The sequence below is a fragment of the Oncorhynchus mykiss genome, chromosome 8, assembly GCF_057628025.1.
Source record: "Oncorhynchus mykiss isolate SJ-2025 chromosome 8, ASM5762802v1, whole genome shotgun sequence".
Taxonomy (NCBI): domain Eukaryota; kingdom Metazoa; phylum Chordata; class Actinopteri; order Salmoniformes; family Salmonidae; genus Oncorhynchus; species Oncorhynchus mykiss.
Window position 1 is genome coordinate 31,214,123 of NC_143029.1, and position 6,695 is coordinate 31,220,817.

At 41.2% G+C, this 6,695-nt stretch overlaps 1 protein-coding gene across 1 annotated transcript in view; it reads right to left on the minus strand.

Moving 5' to 3' along the window:
- Positions 1–5,997, minus strand: part of fut8b (fucosyltransferase 8b (alpha (1,6) fucosyltransferase)) — a 157,906-nt gene extending 151,909 nt beyond the window's left edge. Inside the window, exon 1 of the mRNA XM_036985273.2 lies at positions 5,312–5,997. The gene's annotated coding sequence lies outside the window, so the exon portion shown is untranslated. The remainder of the gene's footprint in view (positions 1–5,311) is intronic.
- Positions 5,998–6,695: the final 698 nt, after the last annotated feature.

Here is a 6,695-nt window from a genome sequence, read left to right on the forward strand (position 1 = left end):
GATGTAGAAGTCCTGGGCTGGATTGGTTACACGTGGTCTGCGGTTGTGAGGCCGGAAGAATGTACTGCCAAATTGTCTAAAACAATGTTTATGGTAGAGAAATTAACACTCAATTCTCTGGCAACAGCTCTGGTGGATATTCCTATAGTGACAATGGCAATTGCACGCTACCTCAAAACTTGAGACATCTGTGGCATTGTGTTGTGTGACAACTGCACATTTTAGATTGGCCTTTTATTGTTCGCAGCACAAGGTGCACCTGTGTAATGAGCATGCTGTTTAATCAGCTTCTTGATATTTACACACCTGTCAAGTGGACGGACCATCTTGGCAAAGGAGAAATGCTCAATAACAGGGATGTAAACAAATTTGTGCAATTTTTTCAGAAATAAGCTTTTTGTGCATATGGAAAGTTTTTGGGATCTTTTATTTCATTGGACGGACACTTACATGTTGCGTTTATGTTTTTGTTCAGTGTAGTACTGCAAAGTATGAGTCAAGTTATGATGGTAAATATTTCAAGCAAAATGACTTTCATGCTGGACAAGAATAAAGAATCTCTCTAGTCCTCTTTGTTGATGATTTTGAGGTGTTTAACCCACTTGGAACTTCAAGACGAAAACCCCCAAAATAACAGGAGTGTATTAGGTATTGGCAAATGTACCATCCAATTGCAATCTGCACTAACATAAATAATCAGTGCATTCGAAAGGTATTCAGACCCCTTGACTTTTTCCACACTTTGTTACATTACAGCCTTATTCTAAAATTGATCAAATATTTTTTCCCCTCAATCTACACACAATACCCCATAATGACAAAGCAACAAAAAAATGTAAGACATTTTTGCAAATGTATTAAAAACAAAAACTGGTACATCACATTTACATAAGTATTCAAAACCTTTTACTCAGGACTTTGTTGAAGCATCTTTAGAAGCAATTACAGCCTCGAGTCTTCTTGGGTATGTTGCTACAGTACAAGCATGGCACAGCTGTATTTTCTCCCATTCTTCTCTGCAGATACTCTCAAGCTCTGTCAGGTTGGATGGGGAGCGTCGCTGTATAGTTTTTTAAGGTCTCTCCAGAGATGTTTGATTCCGGGCTCTTTGATTCCGGGCTCTTACTTACTGATTTTATTGGAAATTTTGTTGCAGTGTCATGTACACGTTTGAAGTGGTGTTTAAATACAAAACAAAATGAACAACTTTCATAACAGTTACTTACCAATACAAAAAGACTAGCCTGCTGGCTTTACTGAATCGATAGGAACATTAGCCCCAGCTATTTAGGAGGGATATCACACCTGGCACAAATGATTGTCTAGTTGTGTTTTTCCTGCTGAGGGGTGCCCTATACCTGCACCCTGAGGGGAGTGGTTCAAAGTCCAGGTACAGGGGGTGGCTTGGGTCTAAAATGATTTTGTGAGCCTTGCAGAGGGCCCTGACCTTAAAGATCTCATCCAGGCTGTCTGTTTGACTCCAAGTACCTTGCTTGCTGTGGTGATAATCCTTCTCAGCATTTTTCTCTGGCTGACAGTGGCATTGCCAAACCAACAAACAATACAAGAAGTTAAAATACTCTCAATGAAAGATTTGTAAAACAAAGTCAGTATAGTACAGTCTACATTAAAGGATTCCAGCTTTTTGAGAAAGTACAGTCTATGTTGGCTCTTTTTGTAGATCAGGTCTGGATGGGCCACTTGTCCCAAAGCCACTCCAAATTGTCTTGGCTGTCTGCTTAGGGTCGTTGTCCAATTGGAAGGTGAACCTTCATCCCAGTCTGAATTGCAAAGAACAAGCCATATCTCAGACTGGCCAATACAAATAAAAGATTAAGATGGGCAAAAGAACACAGACACTGGACAGAGGAGCTCTGCCTAGAAAGCCAGCATCCCGGAGTTGCTTCTTCACTGTTGACGTTGAGACGTGTGTTTTGCGGTGTTTTGCGGGTACTATTTAATGAAGCTGCCAGTTGAGGACTTGTGAGCGGTCTGTTTCTCAAACTAGACAATCTAATGTACTTGTCCTCTTGCTCAGTTGTGCACTGTGGCCTCCCACTCCTCTATTCTGATTAGAGACAGTTTGCGCTGTTCTGTGAAGGGAGTAGTACACAGCTTTGGATGAGATCTTCAGTTTCTTGGCAATTTCTCACATGGAATAACCTTCATTTCTCAGAACAAGAATAGACTCACGACTCCCAGAAGAAATGTCTTTGTTTCTGGCCATTTTGAGCCTGTAATCAAACCCACAAATGCTGATGCTCCAGATACTCAACTAGTCTAAGGAAATCCAGTTTTATTGCTTCTTTCATCAGGACAACAGTTTTCAGCTGTGCTAACATAATTGCAAAAGGGTTTTCTCATGATCAATTAGCCTTTTAAAATTATAAACTTTGATTACCTAACACAATGTGCCATTGGAACACAGGAGTGATGGTTGCTGATAATGGGCCTCCGTACACCTATGTAGATATTCAATTAAAAATCAGCTGTTTCCAGCTACAATAGTCATTTCCAACAATAACAATGTCTACACTGTATTTCTGATCAATTTGATGTTATTTTAAATGGACAAAAAAAATGCTTTTCTTTCAAAAACAACAACATTTCTAAGCGACCACAAACTTTTGAACGGTAGTGTATGTATATGATTTTTGTGAACATTCTGCTCTTGATTCATAACTTAAGAAAATGCAACCGTGTATTCTGGTAACAAACTCGCCATTTCTGAATCATGTGTCATGCAAGTTCAATTCTAACATTTGATCGCCAACATTGAGGGCTGTGTAGCCTGACAGATGACAGCAAGAACATGACAAAGACAACATAGTCATGTTGATTTAGTGATTTGAAAGGATGCTGAAGGGACCTCACACTACAACCTTTTGAAAGTCTGCGCGATCACGAAGGGTAGAGCATGCTTCTGGTAGTACAAGTACTGATCCACCTGGGTAATGTTGCAAAGGCCTGTTCCGCGCTTGTAGGGATTAAGTACGCACTCAACCTCTGCTACCCCAAAGAACTCAGGTACACCTTCAAGGCGTTCCAGAAGCTTTTCTTGGAGCTGGATAGTTCTAAGCTCTCCCCAAAAGTGCAAGCCTTGAAGAATAAGCTACTGGCTTAAGGTCAATAGAGTTCAGCCTCTATTTGACCAACCTGGCATAGGCAATTTAATGATTTTATATCATTACAGAGTCAGAGGTCAAGTCTAAAGTAATGCTTTTCAGTATTTTGTGGCTTTTATAAAAGGTTCACAGAGCTTATTTTTCCACATCCAGTATGCAGAAAAGTGAATGGCAGTAGGCACATATACTGTATAGTCTCATTCAGGGACGGAATACCACATTTGGGGTTCCCCGGGCAGCTAACTTCATGTATATCAACACATTTTGCCATGGTGCAGAGAGCAAAATGTGCAGTTTTTTAATGCTATTCTACACATTTTGTCATTAGGTTAAAATAAACTGCTGCTGTTTTAAAGCTAATTTCCTGCACTTCTACACTTTATGGGGCAAATGTACTGTCAAATGTGCTGTTTTAAAGCTCATCTCATGCTTTTATTCACATTTTGTCATGGGGCTGAGATAATTGTGTAGTTTAAAACAAATATCCTGCTATTCTACCCATTTTGCCATGAGGTTGAGAGAAAATGTTATTTTAAAGCACCTTTCCTGCAATTCTACAAATGTTTCTGTAATATGCTTTCTGGAACCTGACCTCTCTAGGCCCGGGGCCCGGGGCACGTGCCCTGTGTGCCAGTTTGGGAATCCATCCCTGTCTTTTTTGCATATTTACTATTTGTATTTGTAAAACGTGTCAAGTATCTTAACTAATACATTTTTATTTGTTTGACAAGGTGGTACTTTTCATAAATATCAGGTGTTGAATCTACTTTTAAAAAATCAGGCAACAAATTTACACACAATATTATTGAGTAAATGTAATATCCTATGTTTTCAGTAAAATAATTGAATAAGTTATTTGAATTTACACTACTAAAGTAAATCCAAGAAATTACATATTACATATTAGTTGATGATGTAAGACAAATATTATGAGTAAACCCAATACATTTTTACAGCAAAAAAAACTGTTGGGTTTGCTAAATATTTGTGGACAACAATGGCAAAAACAGTATAGGAATTATTATTAGATATTTATTGTTTTAATCTAAACAAAAGGGCAAATGGGCATATGCTCTTATCACAGGTATAGCCCTATCTGTATGTGTGCCTGGAATGAACCCAAACTCAAGTTGGGAAACAACAGAAATACGAAATCTAAACCATGAGCACTTACAGCAAGAATGTGGGTGATAAAGCTGGGTGGGAATGAATTGAGTCAGAATCCCGCGCGCGATTTAGCCTTTCTAGGTCTGTGTTCCGGTATCTGAATGAGAACAAAATATTAATTATGGACGGTTCGTCATGCTCGTGTCGCATCACATGCAGACATATCCAAGCTTAGCATGGTCGAAATATCACCCATTACCGTGGCTCAGTAGGCTAGCCTAACCACTGTCATCACCCAATAACCCGAAGAACCCATACCCTGTCTGTCTAGCTGTGCGTGCTGCGTGCACATGGAAGATGTGCAGCCAATGTCCTTTCGGATGTTATTTATTCTGACTGCGCTGCAGCATCAGCAACACTCTTCCGACAACAGGCTTTGTCCATTCAGCATAACATGGTCAGATAAGACCATGTCATGTGTCAATTTGATTTCCCTCACGTTTTCATGGGTGAGGTCAGACCCCGATGTGAGAGAGCACTTCACTTTCTAGTTATCGCACTAAACCAGTGTTTTCAACCAGTGTTTTCATCCATGTGCAGCTCATAACAATAACATCACAACAGTGCCAATATAAGCAGTGAATGTGCAACACATCAGCAGCAGGTCTCGGAATATTACAATTCTCACATAGGTCTGAAATGTCTCGCAGTGTATTGCTTGCATGTCAGATACACCCTGTCCTGTTCATCAAATCAATGCATTTGTTCCATGATACATTGTAGCCTAAAGTGGCAATATGGTTTGGAGATTTTTTTGAACAGAGATCGTTTGGAAACAGCTCTGTCCATTGGCTATTCGGAGCAGGACACAACACAGCACACCGGGTCAGAGCGGTGATATTACAGGGATAAGTCATTCCAAACATGACCGCTATTATTTCACCACGATCACAACAGCAGCAGCGACGCAGTCAACATGCCAGGCAAGGATGGAATGGAAACATATGGACCGAGCTCGGAGCTCACCTCACTGCGTGTTCGCTATGCACAGAGACAACGAGCAGAGAAAAATAACGTACCTTCACTTGACACACCAGGCTTCCGGGAGATCCGAGAGGGAAGGCCTGACGAAGTTGAAGTCTGACGCAGCGGCGATGTTTTGGTCCAAAATTCGGTTGGAAAAAGCTGCGGCGGAAACAGGAACTGGGGACGGCTGTTATCGGAATAGTCACTGCTGCCTGTGGCTCCGGTTGAGGAGACTCGAATTGACTCTAAACTGCAGTGCGCATGCCAGTGTCAGATTGCTGTACTGCAGCCGCGTTGATAGACGGCCCTGTGGCACTGATTATTGGGTTTACGTCTCCTCCGCGACTCCTCACCCCGCAGTTTGACAATCTACTACCTAGTGCCACCGCATCGATGTCAGAGAGAAAGAGGGGTCTGGCAGTCACATAGCCTACATACTGTAAGCACTCTGATTCTGCTACTGCGATTCCAATGGAAAGAGCGAGGAAGCGGCAACTTTTCACTTGGTCACTGCGCACCAAACGCATGGGCTCTTCCGCGGCATGGCAGGCCGTAATGTCAATTTACCCACCTTGCATTTCATGACTTTGTACAACTCATCGTTTTAAGAGCCACACATTTATGTGCTGTAAAATTAAATAACGCAGGCAAAAGCTTATCAATTTACAGTCCAGACTACCCAGCTGGCCAGTGTAGCTGCAAATTATGTTCCCTTCACACATCTATAAACCACGACCATATAACCCGGAAGTATTCATACTCAGTCATCTCCGACCCTCTAATCGCCATCACAATTGTGGGGTCAGCTCAATCAATTAGTCTACGTTTTATTGACATTAACCTATCAGCTCACTAATCAGATATATGTGCGTCGAATCAGCAAATGTTCAGAGTAACTTCAGTAACGCTATGATGAATGAGGGTTTTTGATAATACAAACTTACAACAACTTTGCCAGTTGAATTTTGTTTCAACATTAATACAAATGGAATCAAGCCAAAAGCACTGATAGGCTACAGTAACCATGCATATACCCTTCATTGCGCAGTGCTATTCCTCAGGCTCCGGGTGAAGTTTCCCGTACATATCTGGAATCCGCTTCCCCTCCCCATATAACCTTAACCATTATTGGGAAAGATCAGTTTTTAGTGGCAACTTCACCCTTCTCCACTCCCCAGTGCTAAATATCCAGTCACCTTCTGTAGGCTACCTCAGAGCATTAGACCTATTAAGACGAAATGGAATCAAACAAGCCCTGTTGTCTGTGGCATTACTCAATACATTCCATTTAGGATGACATGCTGTGGCTGAACGTTTTGCTGGGCGTAAAAATGTAAAATCACACAAGTGACATTGTGGAAATCTGAATGTTAAATCAGCTCTCATCTATAAAGGCTTAGGGACATCTCTTCTACTGTGTTCAATGGTCAGCATTGG